Here is a 22,440-nt window from a genome sequence, read left to right on the forward strand (position 1 = left end):
TAGTTTTGATGTTTTCACTATTATTCTGCAATGTAGAATGAGTAGTTGGGTCCAGACTTTTGACTGGTACTGTATATTAACAATAGCATGGGAGCTTTCCCAAGTTAAAGAGGTCCATTCCAGGCATGATTATTAAGAATTAAGTCAGATGCTTTTAGGAGCTCTTGCCTGTAACAGAGCTACAGTGTATTCTCCTGTACAAGGCCAGTATATGCTTGTACTACATAATGCTGATCGGTGCTATTTGGGAGGCTATCAGGCTATTAATTGTCAGGCGGTGGTTGAATAGCTCCCTGAGCACAGCTTACCCTGATACACTATACACACAATAATCCACTTGAGCAGAAAACCTTGGGTCTGAGCTGTTCTAAGATGTGGCTCTTACTCAAACAGAGGAAGCTTGTCCTCGATTTGACTATAACTGCATTGCAGTTATCTATTTGGAGGGAGGCAGAAGGGAAATTTGAAACGATCAAAGCTAGTACACAATATAGTAAATAGAGTGCCACTTGAAACACATACCCTATGAGGAAGAAGGCAGAGGGGAAGCTAGCTCAGATCTCTGTACCATTAGAAAGTAGAGGGATAATGAAAGTCATGAAGTTCTCTCATCTGACCCTCTGGTGTGACTTGAGCAGGGGTGTTGGCATTAACGGTGTACCTGTGCTGTGGATACAGGGAGTGCATGCAGACTCCAGGATACGTGTCTCATGCTAAAAGCCTGTCACCTAATTAAAAACCTTGACCCTCCTGCCGGCTGGGAATAATGAGGCTGACGCTGCAGCGAATTCATTTAATTACAGTACATGACAAAAAGGCCTGGTTCGAGCATTATACGCACGCACACACGCACACACGCACACACGCACCAGAGGAGCAGGATTTTTTATCACTGCAGTCGGTATCTACTTAGCTCATCCTTAATGTATTTTTTTTTAATGGGGAACATTTACCAAGTGGATTTATATTTTTAAAAATCATGCAGGAAATATAACTGCTCCTCCTCAGTGCCAAACCCCTAACTGGCCTGCTGTCCTGAGGCTTTACCGGGGATGGAAGACAATGAGAACTCCCCGTTCTCTAGAAGGTCAGTGCAGATGTCAAGACTGTTTGGTCTTCCACTTGGGGATGAGAAAAGACCATGGGTCCTAGATCAGTCTTTGGGCAGACAGACAGTCACATAATGTATACCACTACCTGTGTTGTTGTTTTGCCTCACATTTGGATATCCCGTGTGATGTTAATGCTAAAGCAAACTTCCTGGCATTCAAAGTGACCCCTTGTAATGTTCTTACCACACACACAGTGGATTCAATCTGACAGGCATCTGCAAACAGCAGCTGGCACAAGGTGCCAGAGATAAGAGTGGTGAAATAGCTCACCTTCAAGACAAACACGGAATGCTTTCAAGCATACTCAGGAGGGAGTTGGTGCCGTTTCGCCACTGACCTGCTATGATTGTCATCCATGCATAAATAGTGTCATGTTCTTCTGTTTAATCAATGGTAAATATTGCCTCTGGATGGGTCTATTCAAATAGAGTTAAATATATAAATAGTGAGAAGAGGAATAAATACACAGTGATTGCTTTGTTTACCAGAGTACACTGCTGAGAGCCCATTTAGCACATGGTCATCCAAACCCATAAACCAGACTTATGAAGTAAATGGCAAGCTTTTGGGGTAGGGGAGGGCTGCACGGAAGAAAAAAAAAGAAAATCGTTTGACTTTTGGACCCCACAGCCATGGGAGAATAATCCCTGAAAGCTATAAGAGTTGGCCCAAATCAAGAGGAGGATGTCTCATACTGTACATAATTCTTTGGGAGAGCACCAATCCATACAAATAGGTCTGTAATAAGGAAACCAGATACTGCGGCTTACCGTTGAGCTTCAAAATGGCTTTAGGCATATTTCCTACTGGGTTCCTACTTTGATGTGGCAAAGCTGTACATCTATTGTGCAAAACTGGGCTATACCGTATATCGATAGCTGGCTACTGTCACGCCCTGACCGTAGAGAGCTTTTTATGTCTCTATTTTGGTTTGGTCAGGGTGTGATTTGGGTGGGCATTCTATGTCCTTTTTCTATGTTTTGTATTTCTTTGTTTTGGCCGGGTATGGTTCTCAATCAAGGACAGCTGTCTATCGTTGTCTCTGATTGAGAACCATACTTAGGTAGCTTTTTCCCACATGGGTTATGTGAGTAGTTATTTTCTTTCTATTTCAGTGTTCAGTTTAAATAAAAGTATGAACACTTGCCACGCCGCACCTTGGTCCTCTCCTTTCATCAGCCGTTACAGCTACAAAGAACTTCCTTATGTTGATTACTTTCACTGAAAAAACTCCCTAACATAATTACGTTATCGTACAGAAACACCCAATGTGTCTTGGTGACATGTCCTTCTTTGTCTTTTTAAACGGTCCAGCATATCTAATGAAATGGCCAGAGGGGACTCTTTGTGCTCTGGAATCAGTAGTCAACTTACTCCTCCGCAGCTGGGTGATTAAGACTCCGTCTTGCGTGTTTGTTTGTCTGATCCTTTAGCCAAGAGGGTATAACACACAGGCCACCCTGCTGCTCTGTGTCAGCATTCATTGAATTTCCTCACTGATATCTGCAGCTTTCCCTCACACCACAGTGAGAGCGTATTTAGGACAATACTGAACGATAGATCCATTCAGTGGAAGGGAGGCTGTGTCTAATTGAGAAACTGATAGTGAGTACAATGGTCATGGCTGTATATCAGCAAAAATGAGGAGAAAGCTCAAATCTAATTGTCGTTAAGCTGAACTGTACTGGTCTTTTACAATGTTAAGATAATGGTTGGCCGGATGCATATTCATCAGGTGAGCAGAGGAAAGATGGGGTATGTACAGTAAGCAGTAACTATGATGCAAAGCCATTCAAAGTAAAAAATTAACAGAGGGAAACTCCTTTTTACCTCATATCAGGAAGAAATGATGAGCCTCTATGTTGGGAAGAACTTATTTTATTACGAAAGCGCAATTCCACTGGTCTGCAACCACTGTTCTGTTTGTCAATTCAGCAGAGCGTTCTGGTAGAAACTAAGGAGGACGGCTCTTTTTGGACAGACTGCATTTTTACAAGTGATTTTTTTTGTGATAGTTTAAAGGTACAATACATAGCCTCTTAAATGATGCAGAAAAACAGACACATCATTTTTTTACCCCCTTTTCGTAGTATCCAATTGTTAGTAGTTACTGTCTTGTCTCATCTCTACATCTCCCACACGGACCCGGGAGAAGCGAAGCCCGAGAGCCATGCGTCCTCTGAAACACAACCCAACCAAGCTGCACTGCTTCTTAACACTGCACTGCTTCTTAACACAGCCCGGAAGCCAGCCGCACCAATGTGTAGGAGGAAACACCGTACACCTAGCGACCTGGTCAGCGTGCACTGCGCCCAGCCCAACCACAGGAGTCGAATGTGCGCGATGAGACAGGGATATCCCTGCCACCCAAACCCTCCCTAACCCGGACGACACTGGGCCATTTTTTTTTTACCTTGTATTAACTGCACATGCGTAAATGATAAACATGCTTAATAATTATGGTTTGTTTTCTTTGTGATTAAATTAAACAAGTACCCCTATCCTTTGGCATGAGGAAGTTACTTCAAAAAAGTGCCAGATTGAATCCATCATTATCATAAAGTGTCTTAATGAATACCAGGTAAACGCCTGCAGAAATAGGACTGTATCGGTACTTTCTATAAATTTGGGTGTGGTGTGTGTGCAATGTGCCTAAATGTAGGTTTTTTAAATGTATTTTTTATTTCACCTTTATTTAATCAAGTAGGCTAGTTGAGAACAAGTTCTCATTTGCCATTGCGACCTGGCCAGTTGCAGACTCTGGGGCCTTTCAGAACAAGTGTATGTAAACGGGTGCACCTCAGCCACACTCAAGGTACTAAACGATATCATAACCGCCATCGATAAAAGACAGTACTGTGCAGCCGTCTTCATCGACCTGGCCAAGGCTTTCGACTCTGTCAATCACCATATTCTTATCGGCAGACTCAGTAACCTCGGTTTTTCTAATGACTGCCTTGCCTGGTTCACCAACTACTTTGCAGACAGAGTTCAGTGTGTCAAATCGGAGGGCATGATGTCCGGTCCTCTGGCAGTCTCTATGGGGGTACCACAGTGTTCAATTCTCGGGCCGACTCTTTTCTCTGTATATATCAATGATGTTGCTCTTGCTGCGGGCGATTCCCTGATCCACCTCTACACAGACGACACCATTCTGTATACTTCTGGCCCTTCCTTGGACACTGTGCTATCTAACCTCCAAAACAAGCTTCAATGCCATACAAATGCATGCTTTTCAACCGTCCGCTGCCTGCACCCGCACGCCCGACTAGCATCACCACCCTGGATGGTTCCGACTTAGAATATGTGGACATCTATAAGTACCTAGGTGTCTGGCTAGACTACAAACTCTCCTTCCAGACTCATATCAAACATCTCCAATCCAAAATCAAATCTAGAGTCGGCTTTCTATTTCGCAACAAAGCCTCCTTCACTCATGCCGCAAAACTTACCCTAGTAAAACTGACTATCCTGCCGATCCTCGACTTTGGCGATGTCATCTACAAAATAGCTTCCAATACTCTACTCAGCAAACTGGATGCAGTTTATCACAGTGCCATCCGTTTTGTTACTAAAGCACCTTATACCACCCACCACTGCGACCTGTATGCTGTAGTCGGCTGGCCCTCGCTACATGTTCGTCGCCAGACCCACTGGCTCCAGGTCATCTACAAGTCTATGCTAGGTAAAGCTCTGCCTTATCTCAGTTCACTGGTCACGATGGCAACACCCACCCGTAGGACGCGCTCCAGCAGGTGTATCTCACTGATCATCCCTAAAGCCAAAACCTCATTTGGCCGCCTTTCCTTCCAGTTGTCTGCTGCCTGCGACTGGAACGAATTGCAAAAATCTCTGAAGTTGGAGACTTTTATCTCCCTCACCAACTTTAAACATCTGCTATCTGAGCAGCTAACCGATCGCTGCAGCTGTACATAGTCCATCGGTATATGGCCCACCCAATTTACCTACCTCATCCCCATACTGCATTTATTTTACTTACTTTTCTGCTCTTTTGCACACCAGTATCTCTACTTGCACATGTTCATCTGATCATTTATCACTCCAGTGTTAATCTGCTAAATTGTATTTATTCAATTCTATGGCCTATTTATTGCCTACCTCCTCATGCCTTTTGCACACAATGTATATAGATAATTTTTTTTCTACTATGTTATTGACTTGTTTATTGTTTACTCCATGTGTAACTCTGTGTTGTTGTCTGTTCACACTGCTATACTTTATCTTGGCCAGGTCGCAGTTGCAAATGAGAACTTGTTCTCAACTAGCCTACCTGGTTAAATAAAGGTGAAATAAAATAAAAAATAAAATAAAAACTGAGATCATGTAACACTTAGATAGCACACAGGTGGACTTTATTTAACTAATTATGTGACTTCTGAAGGTAATTGGTTGCACCAGATCTTATTTAGGGGCTTCATAGCAAAGGGGGTGAATACATGTGCACGCATCACTTTTCTGTTTTTATTTTTTATAATTTTTTGAAACAGGTAATTATTTTCATTTCACTTCACAATGTGTATGTCATAAGGGAGTGAAAAAACAAATAACTGCCACTGAGTGGGTGGTGCCTGTGCTGTTTTCAAAGTTATTACATTAAACAGAAAAAAGTTGCTATCAGTCGGTTGCATAAAGACTTATAATATAATATAAATTAATGAATCACGAGGTGGTAATGGGGTTCGTAATAGTTCAATTATATTTCAAAGGTCACATTGAAATCAGTGGTGGAGAGCAGATGCATCTCAGGGGAGAACTATCAATTAGGAGCCATGTTGCCATAAGATCAAATGAATACCAACCACTAGGTAGAAAACATACATTAAAATGTAAATTCAATGTGTTGTTATTATTTGTATTATTATACATCTCCTTATCCCTCATCTTGACCCAGCCCTGCCTGCAACTACAACGATAAATGAACAGTAAGCTCTCATTTAAGTGGAAAGCAAATGGAAATGTTTTATCATTGGAGGGAAGGAAAGGAAAAGTTTCAGCCACTGGTGGTAATCACAGTAATCCAGTCTGTTCAGTTAGGGGCTCACAGCAACTCTATAGGTCAGAATGAATCAGAACAGAATGCATTAGCTGGGAAACACAGACAATGCATAGCAATGTGTTGTTTAGAATCTTAGAAGATGTTGGCAGAAGGTCGACATCAGCCATACCAAATGCAAAGGAGTGAAGTCTAGAATACAGAGACCCCACGAGTTTTAAGAAACACATTATCTACTACTGTCTGTTGGAATGATCTCATCGGAAGGCTAATGGACATTTCTGGCATTCTCCTAATGTGTTTGCAGCTTTCCCCATGACTCTAATTTATGATCAACACTTACACACTTCAGTGAAATAACAGTCAACTACAGTTTCCTAGTATGAGAATGGGTGACAGGTAGCCTAACGGTTAAGAGTGTTGGGCCAGTCACTGAAAGGTCGCTGGTTTGAATCCCCGAGCTGACGCGGTGAAAAATCTGTCCTTGAGCGGGTCAATGAACCCTATAATTGAAAAAGAATGTCTGCTAAATTACAAAAATGTAAATTTCGTTCTTCCATATCGCTGGTTTAAAGGTATCAACAATACCATGTACTGTTATTTCATGGCGCTGGAGGGGATGGCTGCCCACGACATGAATAACATACAGCTGGTGGGTTTTATGCTATTTCTGCAGGATAGAACAGTGGCCTCTGGTAAGACAAGGGGTGGCGGTCTATGTATATTTGTAAACAACAGCTGGTGCACGAAATCTAAGGAGGTCTCAAGGATTTCCTCGCCTGAGGTAGAGTATTTCATGATAAGCTGTAGACCACAATATTTACCAAGAGAGTTTTCATCTGTATTTTTTGTATCTGTCTATATACCACCACAAACCGATGCTGGCACTAAGACCGTACTCAATGAGCTGTATACTGCCATTAGCAAACAGGAAAATGCTCATCCAGAGGCGGCGCTTCAGGTGGCCGGGGACTTTAATGCAGGGAAACTTAAATCCGTAGAACACCTTTACTCCACACACAGAGACACAGACAATGCTCTCCCTCCATTTGGAAAATTTGACGATAATTCTATCCTCCTGGTTCCTGCTTACAAGCAAAAACTAAAGAAGGAAATACCAATGACTCGCTCAATACAGAAGTGGTCAGATGACACGGATGCTACGCTACAGGACTGTTTTGCTGGCACAGAATGGAATATGTTCTGGGATTCATCCAATGGCATTGAAGAGTATACCACCTCAGTCACTGGCTTCATGAATGACGTTGTCCCCACAGTAACCATACATACACACCCAACCAGAAGCCATGGATTACAGGCAACAACCGCAACGAGACAAAAGCTAGAGCTGATGCTTTCAAGGAGAGGGACACTAATCAGGACGCTATGAGAAATCCTGGTATGCCCTCAGACGAACCATCAAAAAGGCAAAGCGTCAATATAGGACTTGGATTGAATCCTACTATACTTGCTCTGACACTCGTCGGATGTGGCAGGGCTTACAAACTATTATGGACAACAAAGTGAAACCCAGCCGCGAGCTGCCCCTATGTCGAGAGCCTACCAGACGAGCTAAATGCCTTTTTTGCTCGCTTCAAGGCAAGCAACACTGAAGCATGCATGAGAGCACCAGCTGCTCTGGACGACTGTGTAATCACTCTCTCCGTAGCTGATGTAAGCAAGACCTTTAACAGGAGAATATTCACAAGGCCGCGGGGCCGGATGTATTCCCCGGACGTGTATTCCGAGCACACGTGGACCAACTGACAAGTGTCTTCACTGATATTTTCCTAGATCAAGTCAGTAATACCTACATTTCTCAAGTGAAGGTAACCTACCAAAATGACTACCGACCCGTAGCATTAGCCATGAAGTGTTGTGAGAGGGTGGACATGATTCATATCAACACCATCATCCTGGAAGCCCTAGACCCACTCCAATTTGCATACAGCCCCAACAAATCCACAGATGCCGCAATCTCAATCTAACTCAGCACTGCCCTTTCCCACCGGGACAAAAGGAACATGTGAAAATGCTGTTCATTGACTACAGCTCAGCGTTCAACACCCTCAAAGCTCATCACTAAGCTAAGGACCCTGGGACTAAACACCTCCCTCTGCAACTGGATCCTGGACTTCATGATGGGCCGCCCCCCAGGTGGTAAGGGTAGGCAAGAATACATCTGCCACTCTGATCCTCAACACTGGGGCCCCTCAGGGGTGTGTGCATAGTCCCCTCCTTTACCTCCTGTTCACCCACGACAGCGTGGCCAAGCACGACTCCAACACCATCATTAAGTTTGCTGACGACACAACAGTGGTAGGCCTGATCACTGACAATGATGAGGCCGCCTTTAGGGAGAAGGTCAGAGACCTGGCAGTGTGCTGCCAGGACAACAACCTCTCCCTCAATGTGAGCAAGACGAAGGAGCTGATCGTGGACTAGAGGAAAAGGAGGTTCGAACAGGCATCGAGGGGGCTGTAGTGGAGCGGGTCGAGAGTTTCAAGTTCCTTGGTGTCCACATCACCAACAAACTATCATGGTCCAAACACATCAAGACAGTCGTTAAGAGGGTGCGACAACACCTTTTCCCTCTCAGTAGACTGAAAAGTTTTGGCATGGGTCCCCAGATCCTTAAAAAGTTCTACAGCTGCACAGAGTATCCTGACCGGTTGCATCTCCGCCTGGTATGGCAACTGCTCGGCATCTGACTGTAAGGCGCTACAAAGGGTAATGCGTATGACCCAGTACATCACTGGGGCCAAGCTTTCTGCCATCCAGGACCTATAGGCTGTGTCAGAGGAAAATTGTCAAAGACTACAGACACCCAAGTCATAGACTGTTCTCTCTGCTACTGCACAGCAAGCGATACCGGAGTGCCAAGTCTAGGACCAAAAGGCTCCTTAACAGCTTCTACCCCCACCTTAGCTGAACAATTTTGAACAAGATTGCTGAACAATTCATCAAAATCACTTTACCCCTAACTACATTAACAAATTACCTCAACTAATCTGTACCCCAGCACATTGACTCGGTACCGGTACCCCATGTATATAGCCTCATTATTGATATTTTATTGTGTTCTTTCTTAATTGATTTTTACTTTAATTTATTTAGTCAATATTTTCTTAACTATTTCTTGAATTGCATTATTGGTTAAGGGCTTGTAAGTAAGCATTTCACGGTAAGGTCAACATCTGTTGTATTCGCGCACTCTGGTGTTTTGGCAAAAACAATGCAGGTGAGTTCTGTATCATATTCATTATTTCAACATGCATCCCACAGGGCACAGATGTCAATTCCATGTTGGTTCAACATAATTTCGTTGAAATGACTTGGAAACAAAGCTGATTCAACCAGCGTGTGCCCAGTGCGATGGAAGCCAAATGGCCACACTGCTCTGCTTGGTATGCACATTGGAACTGGGATGACTTGAGGCCAGTCTGACAGATTGACATGGCTGGTTAGACTTCTAAGATGTACTGTAAACCCTGATTAGATTGTCCATAATGGATTATGGTGCTTGACAGTCTTTCAGTCTATGATCTGATGTGACAGATGCCAAGTCCACTCAAAAGTCATCAACAGCATTAATGTCTCTCTACTACACTGTAATTTCCTCTAATTTTAACGGCTTGTGTGTGTGTGTGTGTATGAGTGTGCGTGCACGTGTGTCTGTTGCTACCACATCTCTCTGGAAGATGCACTCGCTCCTTTCGTTGTTCGCTAGTCGGCTACTGGAGGAGTTCAAAGTCATTTGCAATTCCTCTGGGTGGCTTAACACCAGGGTGATCCCTGGCGTCTGGGGTGTCAGTGATAACAGGACTTTAAAAGCCCTCAGGGTTCGCTTAGAGAAATGGCCAGATTTTGTATATACTGCTTTGTAAACAAAGGTAAAAATGTTATTTGAAAAAAAATGGGAGGGGGAGAGAAAGATGGCAAAAAACATACGACTGAATTTGCATCCTGTAGCACAAACTCAGTTCTGGGACACCGTAAAGTCCATGGAGAATAAGAGCACCTACTCCCAGCTGCCCACTGCACTGAGACTAGGTGCACAGACATGATAACATACGCTCTAAACACACACACGTACACATGGATATTGTGTTGTAGATATGTGGTAGCGGAGTAGGGGCCTGAGGGCACACACTTAGTGTGTTGTGAAATATGTTATGAATGTATAGTAATGTTTTTAAAATTGCATAACTGCCTTAATTTTGCCGGACACCAGGAAGAGTAGCTGTAATGGGGATCCATAATAAATACAAATACCTGTGTAATGATCATGCTGTTCAATCTGCTTCTTGATATGCCACACTTGTCAGGTGGATGGATTATTTTGGCAAAGGAGAAATGCTCACTAACAGGGTGTCACGACTTCTGCCGAAGTCGATGCCTCTCCTTGTTCGGGTGGTGCTCGGCGGACGACGTCACTGTTCTGCTAGCCATCATTGATCCATTTTTCATTTTCCATTGGTTTTGTCTTGTCTTCCTACGCACCTGGTTTCAATCGCATTCATAACCTGTTGTGTATTTAACCCTCTATTTCCCATCATGTCTTTGTCAGAGATTGTTTCTTGTTTCATTTTCGTGTTGTTTGTATTTGGTGCGCAACGGGTCCACGTATCCAATTTGTTTAATTTGTATTTATAGTTTTGGAGTTTTGTTTTATTAAAAACTCTATTTAACAAGTTTATTCTCCTGCGCCTGACTTCCCTGCCACCTATACACACTTTTGTGACACAGGGATGTAAACATAAATAAGCTTTTTATGTGTATGGGACATTTCTGGGATACTTTGTTTCAGCTCATGAAACCAACACTTTAAATGTTTATATTGTTTTGTCCAGTATAAATGTCTCGAATATTTACATTTTGGAGAATCTCTTATACATTGGGTTAAAGTTATGTATAGTAACCATAGATGTAAAATTGTAAATAATGGCTACTTCTCAGGAAGTATCAAACTGTTAAGGGGAGTAAAACAAGGTTGTCCATTATCAGCATATTTATTCATTATGGCCATCGAAATGTTAGCTATTAATGGGCTGCAATCCCGTTAACGGGATGATATGACAACAGCCAGTGAAAGTGCAGGGCGCCAAATTCAAAACAACAGAAATCTCATAATGGAAATTCCTCAGACATACATGTATCTTATATCGTTTTAAAGGTTATCTTGTTATTAATACCACCACAGTGTCCGATTTCAAATATGCTTTTCAGCGAAAGCACCACAAACAATTATGTTAGGTCACCACCAAGCCACCGAATGAACACAGCCATTTTTCCAGCCAAAGATAGGAGTCACAAAAAGCACAAATAGAGATAAAATTAATCACTAACCTTTGATGATCTTCATCAGATGACACTCATAGGACTTCATGTTACACAATACATGTATGTTTTGTTTGATAAAGTTCATATTTATATCAAAATATCTGAGTTTATATTGGCGCGTTACGTTCACTAGTTCCAAAAACATCCAGTGATTTTGCATAGGCACATCGATTCAACAGAAATACTCATCATAAATGTAGATGATAATACAAGTTATACACATGGAATTATAGATATACCTCTCCTTAATACAACCGCTGTGTCAGATTTTTTAAAAACTTTACGGAACAAGCAAGCCATGCAATAGTCTGAGACGGCACTCAGAAATATAATAAAATTATCTGCCATTTTGGAGTCCACATAAACCACAAATTACATGATAAATATTCCCTTACTTTTGATGATCTTCATCAGAATGCATTCCCAGGAATCCCAGGTCCACTATAAATGCTTGATTTGTTCGATAATGTCCGTTATTTATGTCCAATTAGCTACTTTTGTTAGCACATTTGGTACACCTATCCAAACACTGGTGCTGGACGATCAAATCGTTGGACAAAAACTTCAAAAGGTTATTTAACAGGTCGAAGAAACATTTCAAACTAAGTACAGAATCAATCATTAGGATGTTTTTATCATAAATCGTCAATAAAGTTCCAACCGGAGAATTCCTTTGTGTCTTGAGGAGGAACGGAACACATGAAAATATCATGTGCTATGCGCGATACCTGGAACTGGCTCTCTGCCAGTAGTCTGATTCATTCCCCTCTTATTCAGTCCCACAACACAGTAGAAGCCTCATTTAAATTTCTATAGACGGTTGACATCTAGTGGAAGTCCTAGGAAGTGAATCTTCATACATATCCCAAGGGGATTTCAATAGGGAATGGGTTGAAAATATACCAACCTCAGATTTCTCACTTCCTGTTTGGATTTCTTCTCAGGTTTTAGCCTGCCATATGAGTTATGTTATACTCACAGACATCATTCAAACAGTTTAGAAACTTCAGAGTGTTTCCCATCCAATACTAATAATAATATGCATATATTAGCAACTGAGACTGAGGAGCAGGCCTTTTATTTTGGGCACCTTTCATCCAAGCTACTTAATAGTGCCCCTGCAGTCATAAGAAGTTAAAATAAGATCCAACAATAATATCAAGGGGATAGAAATCCAGGGCATAAAAACAAAGGTGTCATTGTATGCTGATGTATGCTCATGTTTTCCTTTAAATCAATTTAAGGACCCCTCCTAAGGATCCCTCCATAGCCTCCATCGCCTCAATTTAAGGATCCCCCTAAGGATCCCTCCATAGCCTCAAAGGATCTAGATCATTTTTCTACCTCTGGATACAACTTTTACAATACTGTCTAGTTTACCAATAAAATGGCCTGATGGTGAAGTGGACATAATCAGTATTCATATCCTGAAATTTGGCCAAAAGATTCTTCAGCTTTTTTCTATCATAGGTAAAGATGACAAGCAGTATGTCTCTCGCATTTATACGGAGACTTGATTACACACAGGTGGATTGTATTTATCATCATTAGTCATTTAGGTCAACATTGGATCATTCAGAGATCCTCACTGAACTTCTGGGGAGAGTTTGCTGCACTGAAAGTAAAGGGGCTGAATAATTTTGCACGCCCAATTTTTCAGTTTTTGATTTGTTAAAAAAGTTTGAAATATCCAATAAATGTCGTTCCACTTCATGATTGTGTCCCACTTGTTGTTGATTCTTCACAAAAAAATACAGTTTTATATCTTTATGTTTGAAGCCTGAAATGTGGCAAAAGGTCGCAAAGTTCAAGGGGGCCGAATACTTTCGCAAGGCACTGTATGTCTAGTACTACTCTGATATTGTTAAAAATATGTCTGTTCCTCATAAAGCCAGACGGTGTTTCGACAATGATTGCATCCAGGACTTCTTTAATTATTTTTTCAAGTAGTAAGTATCTTATAGTCATTATTAAGAATACAAATGTATTTATAAATTTCTGACATAATTCCATCAACACTTGGGGATGTATTGTTCTTTAGATGTTTGATAGACTATAATGTCTTCAACTTTAATGGGTTCATCACACTGTTTAGATTCTGTATCACTGATAGAGTGAACAATCCACATATCTGTGGATTCCTGCGGGTATGTAGAGCTATATAATTTCCTGTACAAATTGCTACAGGATTTAGCGATTCATGTTTGGTCATCTGTAATAAAACCATCAATGTTTAACTTATGGATAGTGTTATTTGTAGAGTACAATGTTTTCCTAGATCTAATAAAGGCTCCTTCTGTTTTTAATCTAGTAACAGTATATTATCCAGATTATTTTGTAACTCAATCAGTTCCATCTTCTCCTCCCCAGAGAGGCCAGCTGGGGACCTCTGAGAAAGGGAAGTTATCTTAATTCCTCCTCAGCTCTTCTGGTTTTAGCAAAATTTAAAGAGCTCCCAGTTCTTGCAATACGATTTTTCTTCACAAGCCCTTTCCCAAAAGTGTGAGAGCAGATCTTTAATCTTAAACTTAACTATATTATTATTTAATAACGAGCTATTTAGCTTCCAGTAGGATGCTCTACCAAGGTTAAATTGGCATCAGCAGAAATTGAGTGAGACTCTTGAAAAATCTGTTTGAAATTGTTTAGCAAATAAAAATAAGGCCTTGCACTTCACATTGTTTCGTAACCCCCTCGCATTAAGAGGAACTATAGACAAATGCAAAACAACAAAGATAATATAAAAGTATAAACTGGGGGATGAGTCAAAAACGTTGGAGCAGTGAATGTAAGCGATATGGAAGAGATCTGCACCATTTAAGTCAACCTAAAGTGAAAAGCCAGACTGTGTTTCAACAATGTAGGCCTTCTTCTGGTGTAGTCATTCAATAACAAGCTATTACATTATTGAGGTACCTGAGTATTCCGAAAAATAGTCACCTGAGGCTTGTTAGGTAATGTTAATCAGTACAAGGAAATTGAGAATACCATGGCTGAAACCATCAATCGGTTCCTTCAGGTAGGAATCTAGAGAGGAATATAGATTTCCAAACAGTTGATGAAGCAAGCAGGCTTTCCCTCATTTCGTGCTTTCTTGATCGTTGGCCACAACTTGTTCCGTCTTCTATGTCCTCCGGGCTGAGTTGCTCGGCAAAGCGCAGACCATGGGTCTGAAGGAACGCGTTCTTCCTAGCAGCTTTCCAGACAGCATCCCTGTAGAATCTGGCAGTGAAGAGGATGATGATACCCCTTGGTCTTGAATCATTTTGCTGTTGCTTCTTGCCGAGGCGATGCACAACGTCGATGGTGTCACCAACTTTGTTCTTCTCTGCAGGCATAACTTCTTGGCAGATGCGGATAGCCTCTCGTCGCACATCCTCATTCTCCACCTCTGGCACGTTGTAGTCTCAGATTCAATCTTCTTGTGTATTTCTCTAGATCAGTGAGACGTCTATGGAAATAATTTTTATTCTGTTCCACCTTTTCCACACTTTTTTCAACTTTAGCCACTCTCATTTTCACATCCGTGATTTCACCACATGCAAACTCGAGTCTTTTTCAAGCCTTCGATTACCATGGTGTTCGCGTCTACCATTTTCTAAATGGCATCAGACCTGGAGTTGATGAGTAAGGAGAGGGTAGCCACAATGTCAGAGTCCATGTTGGGTTTTTTGGAGGGTGGAGGTTTGCACGGAGTAACTGGTAAAGAGGGGAACTAGTCATCTTCAACAGCATTCGAAAGCATGAGATTATCCATAGGCCAAGTGTAGTTATGGCAGTTGTCTACAGGCACGTTCCTCTCTTGTTGATTAGCAATAGAACAGCTAGCTTCTTCCCCTCTTTTTTGTCATGACTTCGCATGGACATGCCAAAATAAATTATCCAATTATTATTCATGTCACAGGAAAGCTCTTATATCTTGAACAACTAAGAATAGCAATAGCAATGACTGTAAACATGTTTTTTTCACAATCTTTATGGTTTGGTGCGGAGTTTGGTAAAAAAAGGTGTCTGTTCAAGACGCCATCTTGGCCTTCCAACTGGATACTTTCATACTACGCTGCACCAGAACTGCGGCAGTGTCATTTCCGAGAAACGCATGCTCAGGCCGGATGAAATTACAGTTGCTTGGCAAAATGACGCTTCCCATCTCCATTAGAAAGGGATCCGGTATCCAGTCGTCTTGTCTTCTGTACTTCTCCGGGAAGAAGTCACAAAACTTTCCCTGCAGCTTGACAAGACGCTGTTTAATGTTTTTTTTTCAGTGTGTTGCGGTGCACTTTGTTGATCAGGTTCAGAATCTTGAAGGAAATAATGTCAATTATCCTGTTAGAAACATGATTTGCCCGAACAGTAAGTTTCATCTTGAAGGCATCCACTTTGTCCCTTTGTTCTAATCAATTGTGTCCCCTGACTTGCATTGACAGATTGAGCGAATTGAGATGATAAAAAAATATCCGCCAGGTAGGCAACCTGTGCAAGCTATTCCTCACAATCCAAATGTTCGGCCAGAGGTGACTTGATTTCCGAAAGTAACGCAGCAATCTACACTCGAAGTTCATAAAAGTGATCCAACACTTTACCCCGGCATTATAAAGCACCTGCTGGTGCTCGCTACCCATATCCCTGCAGAAGGCCTGGAAACACTTGCTTTTCGTGGAACTCTTTTTGATATAGTTAACACACTTGATCATATCCTGGAAAATGGTGTGGAGCTCAGGCACCATGTCCTTCGCTGCCAATGCCTCCCTGTGTAGGAAGCAGGTACATATCCATTGTGTTAAAGACAGTCTCTGTGGTGGTGGGCAAATCAGCACTAACTGCTCCAACACTAACATGTTGATGTTTTAGGGTGGCAGGTAGCCTAGTGGTTAGAGCGTCAGGCCAGTAACTGAAAGGTTGCTGGATTGAATCCCTGAGCTGACAAGGCAAAAATCTGTCATTCTGCCCTTGAACAAGGCAGTTAACCTGCTGTTCCTAGGCCATCATTGTAAATAAGAATTTGTTCTTAAATGACTTGCCTAGTTAAAAAAATTATGTTATTATCCCAGATGTGTCTGACATAGACCATTAAAATTGCATGGCTAGCCACATCTGTGGATTCATCAAGCTGCAGTGTGTAATGGCCATTTGTACTGATGCGCTCTGATGTCTGGTGCATTATGTCCTCAGACATGTCCTGGATTATTATCCTCATGGTGTCAAGTTTGTTGGCAGGTGACTCTCCCAAGATTTCAGTGCACATATTCAGTGCACATATCAATTGCAGCAGGGAGTATGAGATCCTCTACGCTGGTGTGGGATTTTCTGCATTTAGCAATGCACTGGGCGACAAGGTATGATGCACAAAGTGCCTTTTCTTGTACCGTGCATACGTTCTTCAATGAATCTTGTGAGGCCTTCAGATGTTTACTTTTTTAAAAGTCAGCTGTCTTATCTTTGTGGCTTGGATCCTTGGTGTCCAGATGCCTTTTCATTTTGGAGGGTTTCATGCACTCATTAGCTAACAGCTCATTGCATAGGACGCACTGCATTCCACACTCACCCTGCCTGTCTTATGTAAAACCATATTTGATGAAGTCGTGGTAGTATTTTCTCTTCTTGACAAGGACCGGGTTGTCTGCCTTGTTGTTGACATTGGAAGCAGCAGTAGATGAAGAGGGAACTGCACTTTAAAAAAAAAAACTGTCGCAGATTTTACTCTGACAGCTTGCCTACATGAGTTAAACGACAGCTAACTATCAACATGTGCAATGCCTGCAGAATACATCTGCATAGTTAGCTGTCCATCAAGCTAGCTGTCAGAAGAAGATCTGTATTATCTGATTGGATGTGTCACATTTAAAACAAACAATGTTGCAGGTTAAAATTTTTATTTGATCAGCATGTGTGTGTGTGTGTGTGTGTGTGTGTGTGTGTGTGTGTGTGTGTTTGTGTAGGGTGAGAATGATCGGACACGTCGCGTGCGCAAGAGTTGCAAAATAAATGTACACATACAATTTATTGTTATTCAATCATTGCACCCACACTGCTCGCGCACCTCAGCGAGCATCCGGGGGGCCAGGCACTAAAATAGAAATTGGTTCCATTTGTGACGCTCAAGTCCAGCCTCTCCCATCTCCTCATTGGTTTTTAGAAGCATATACCCATGTGCCATCTCCAGATAGGTTTTTAGGAGCATATAGCCATGTGGGTGATTGAAAGATGAAGGTCTACACTTCGATAGGTTGTAGTAATGCTACAAAGTTGGTTGCCAACCACCATATTAAGTCCAAAATAAGAAGAAGAAGCCTGAAGGAAGGAGGAGAGATGACAAATGAAAATTGTTTTATCGTTTAATCTGTGGATGAATTGTCGGAGTTGAGGACCTTGTGCATTTCAGTAAAATTCCAACCCAATGTTTATATCCCAGGACAAATGAGCTAGCAACTGCAAGCTAGTTAGCTAAATTGCCATACATGTTTAATGGTTTTCGACTTGTCCCCAAATTAATATAATTGGTTCAGAGTTTGTTTTGAGTGTGCGAGTGGTTTGAAAGCATGTAAGCAGTGCAGCGCATGCACGCATGTGTGTAGCGGTCAAGTTATGTAACGTCAGCAACAACAAGCGGTGCAGCGCATGCTACAGGTAACATTATGTAAAGTCAGCAACAATAAGCTGTGCGGTGGTTGACTTTCAAAATAATGTTATATATATATTTATTTATTTGCACAAGTCACGTGACTTGTTAAAATCCTACCACGACCCCCATGGGGGGACTCACTGCTCTAGGGTACTTTCTGATAACCTATCAGGTTCCTCTACTCTGGGTTCCTTACAAACGACAGAATTTGGCACGACCTTCCCTCCAGTCAAATCGTTTCCCAAAATGAATGAGACCCCCTTCACTGGTAGGCTAGGCCTCACTCCAACGGAACCAGAAATAAGATCAGACTAGAGCTCCACATTATTCAAAGGAACTTCCATGCAACCCATCTCCACGCCTTGTATTAACACACTGTAGCCAGTTGCTGAAGTGTCAAACATAGGCATTGTTGTTCTGATTTTAGTTGTCCTTTGTTTTTGTTTTGTTTTTTGCATTGTTGTTTGCTGTTTTCTTCTGTCTCTTTTGTTAATTCTCTTGGTTGTTGGTGCATTGGGGGGTTCTTGGGGGTGGGGAATGGAATTAATTGTATTTTTTATTTTTCTTCTTGGGGGGGACTGTGGGAGGGGTCTCGAATGGTTGAGGGACAGCTATTGGGGAACTGTGGGGGGAATCTTGGAGGGTTCGGGTTCACGTTTTTTGGCCTGGTGTGAGATCTGTCAACGTGCCCTTGAGCAGGGAATTGACCCTGGATGCTTCTGTGTGTCCCTCTGAATGGGAGTCTGTTGGATGACTGGTGTGGTGTAGTTGTTGAGCGGCTTCACTGCAAGTATATTGTATGTTTTGGATATTCAATAAAATAAATAACAAAAATAAAAAGTGTCAGACATAGGTAAAACACCCTCCAAAATGAAGGAATGGGCTGCCCCAGTGTCTCGCAGTATTTTCATTGGCTGCTTAACAGCATCGCCACTTAAAAGGTTCATACACATCTGAACCAAAATCTTGATGAACTGGAGTGCTCCAACAAGAAGAAACAACCTTTTCTCCCTCTCATTTTTCTTTCAACTTAGGACACAAAGACTGTTTCTTTCTCATGGCAGTAATGACAAACTGGCGGATACGATCTTTATCTTTATCTGTGGGCACAGCTCAAGCAGTAATTTGTTTTTCAAGCTCAAAATAGTTTTTGCTCCAACTTTGCCTTTAGTTCCAACTTGCACTTTACGGGATGTACTCTAGCCGTAGCGCCCTTTTCATCAGCCTATCTCTGAGAGGATTTCCTCCTCCACCAAAACAGTACCGATCAACTCTTTGGCTACTGCTTTTGGGTCGTCAGATGCCACTGATGTCATAATGCTTTGCAATGACAAGTAGATTCACCTTTGTACATTTATCTAGCATCTCCCACCTAGGGTTTTCCACAAATGCTTCCAACTCTATGGCTTTAATTTTATAAGCCTATGCCTTTATGCAACTGTCAAAATGACTCCACCAATGTTATAACCCCTCAAGGTGGATGTCATAGTCAAAAACTACCACAAAAGCTTATTTTGAACATTCAAATATCTGGGCAGAGCAGAGCTTCAGAGTAGGTGACTTGAGCGACTACCATACTCATGGGGAACAATATCCTGGACGCACACCCATTTTGTTACGTTCCCCAGCAAGAAAACCATACATTGTCACTCAAACAGAGAGGGGAAATAACACAGAGTAACTGACAACAACCAAAACTAAACAGGTGGGGTTTTAGGAGGGGATCTGAAAGACACTCATGGGGGTGAGCACTGAAAGTTGACCAGCAACAACAACTGGAACCTAAAAAAGACACAGACAATGAGCACCCACTAAATTTGAGCAAGAAGAGGCAAACAAAAGAAAACCCACATCAAACTTAAAGACAGGAAGCAAACCAAAAAGGTGGAACAAAATTAAATCAGATAAAGGTGACTTTGTCTAGAATTCTTTTTAAATAGGAGCAACAACTAAATGTGTTTGCCCTCCATATCTCTCAAGACAATTAGAGCACTGGACCAGACACTCTTAAATAGCACCTGGGCCAACACAGGTGAAACACTAATGAGAGGGCAACCAGCACAGTTGTAACACATACTGACAAACGAGGTGACACCAATCGTGGCGCCCTACGCGCTAATGTGCAAAACGTGCTAAAGTCCAAACTCAAAACTGAAGATTTGCTGTTATTGGCAGAGAGGTTTGGAACTCTTTCTTATTGGTCTATTAACTAATTTACTGCATGGTGATGTCACCGTGGAAGGCCAAAACTCCATCCCACCAAAACAGTCTGAAATTACAGGCAGTCTTTTCAAACAGCTCTTACACTAAAAGGGAATTATCATAATTTTCACAATTATTCCAACCTCTTAGTGTGGAAATATATATAAAACACAGAACAATCATGTTTCTGACTGCACTGGGCCTGTAATTGCTTCTCTTAAAGGGAAATTTAGCTTTTTTTATAACCAATGTTCAATGTAAATGGCATGCTAAGGAAGGGTGCAGATGCTTTTTTTAAAGAAACTTACCCCAACCATCAATTCACCTACTCATCCTGCAGCATGAATAAACATGAACAAATGTTCCAAAAACACACATATGTCCTTTTAGAAATGTGCAAGCTCTCAGTATAGTGATGCACGTCTTTAGATGTTGTGCACATGAAATTGTGTCATTCCGAACTTTATCCGCAACGTTATATTCCATTTTGTTGCGATACCGCTCTGTCCATTCTAACAGCAGGCTACACAGAGAATGAAACAGCTGGATAGGGGGAAACAGTTTGAGTTGAACAAGATGATATATAACGTTGCGGTTAAAGTTCAGAATGGCACAATTTCATGTGTACAACATCTAAAGACGTGCATCACTATATTGGGAGCATTTCAGTTTCTAAAAGGAAATATGTGTGTTTTTTGGAGCAATTATTTTTTCAGAGCCCCTGTACTGCAGGATGAGGTAGTGAATTGCTGGTTGTAGAAAATAAAAAGTGAAATCGAAAAAAAAAGTGTCTGGTCCTTTCTATAACATGCCACTTACATCAAAAATAGAGATTTGGTTGAAAAAAAGGCAAACTTCTCCTTTAACATAAATGGACCCATAACTTAATTGAGCAGCAGACCTATTATGCAAGACTTTCATTCTGGCTTAATTGAGATTATATTGTGTTGCATGAGTGAAGGAAAAAAAATCCAGATTTGGGTTTGGTCAGTTGAAATACTTAACAAAGCAGTCATTAAACAGTGTTGATGATGCAACTGTAACAAACATGTCAATGATAGCTGGTCCAAATGGGAAAGAAATTCATTGGGCTTACATGGAGACAGCTCTCTCTGTCTCTCTGTGTGTGTGTGTGTGTGTGTGTGTGTGTGTGTGTGTGTGTGTGTGTGTGTGTGTGTGTGTGTGTGTGTGTGTGTGTGTGTGTGTGTGTGTGTGTGTGTGTGTGTGTGTGTAACTTGTGTGTGCGCTTGTGTGTGTGAAGTCTACATCATACTCATTATGATAATGAGAGAAAAACATGCATGGTGGTTGTCCACCTGTGATAAGCAGCTGCTGAGGTTCTGATACCCTGGTTCACCTGTGGCCAGAAATACAGGCTTTCAACTGAACAAAAAGCAGAAAAACACAGGTTTCCTACAGAAGTATATTAGTAACAAGACCCATAATGCTGTTCTCTAATACACAGCCAGAAGAGAGTATCATGCCAAAAAATATATATAATCTCAGACACCAAGCTACATAAAAATACACCAAGCTACATAATACCTTTCGACAAACTTAGCCTAGTATGTATGCCATTTCACAATGCCAAATACTCCACAGATGTTTAACTAGCATAGAAGTACCCTCACTCATTTGTGTGAGTGTTATAAAGTTAATATGTGAGATAAGAAACTGTTTCAACATCAGTTTCCTCCACTTTGCAGTAATGCCTTTTTCTTTTCGTGCCTTTTTCTTTTCGTTTCTTCTTTTTTTCTTTCTTTTTTTTTACCTCGATGGATATTTATACAAAAATCTAATAATAAAAAAACACATTTGCAGCTGGACAGCTGGAAGGCTAATGTCCCTATAGATGCACAAATTGTAAAGTAAGTGGACCGACAAAATGAATGAAAAATATTTCAATAAAAAAAAAACCTAAGGATAAATCCCAAAGATAGACAGGATTGAACTCATTTCTGTTTCTACAGGATCATTCGGACATCTTGCCATTTGTCAATTAGAAATCATCATCAACTCAAGCGATTCAATAGCAATTTATGGATTTACCAGTACATTATATACTATTTTAATTAAATATGTATAATTCTCATCATATTAGCATAATTTCAAAGTCAAAACAATGAATAAACATAGGTACAGGCTTT

At 41.4% G+C, this 22,440-nt stretch overlaps 1 protein-coding gene across 1 annotated transcript in view; it reads right to left on the reverse strand.

Moving 5' to 3' along the window:
* LOC112263362 (fibrinogen C domain-containing protein 1-like) overlaps positions 1-22,440 on the reverse strand; it is a 164,654-nt gene that overhangs the window by 141,061 nt on the left and 1,153 nt on the right. The window lies entirely within an intron of this gene.

The sequence above is a fragment of the Oncorhynchus tshawytscha genome, linkage group LG12, assembly GCF_018296145.1.
Source record: "Oncorhynchus tshawytscha isolate Ot180627B linkage group LG12, Otsh_v2.0, whole genome shotgun sequence".
Classification (NCBI taxonomy): Eukaryota; Metazoa; Chordata; class Actinopteri; order Salmoniformes; family Salmonidae; genus Oncorhynchus; species Oncorhynchus tshawytscha.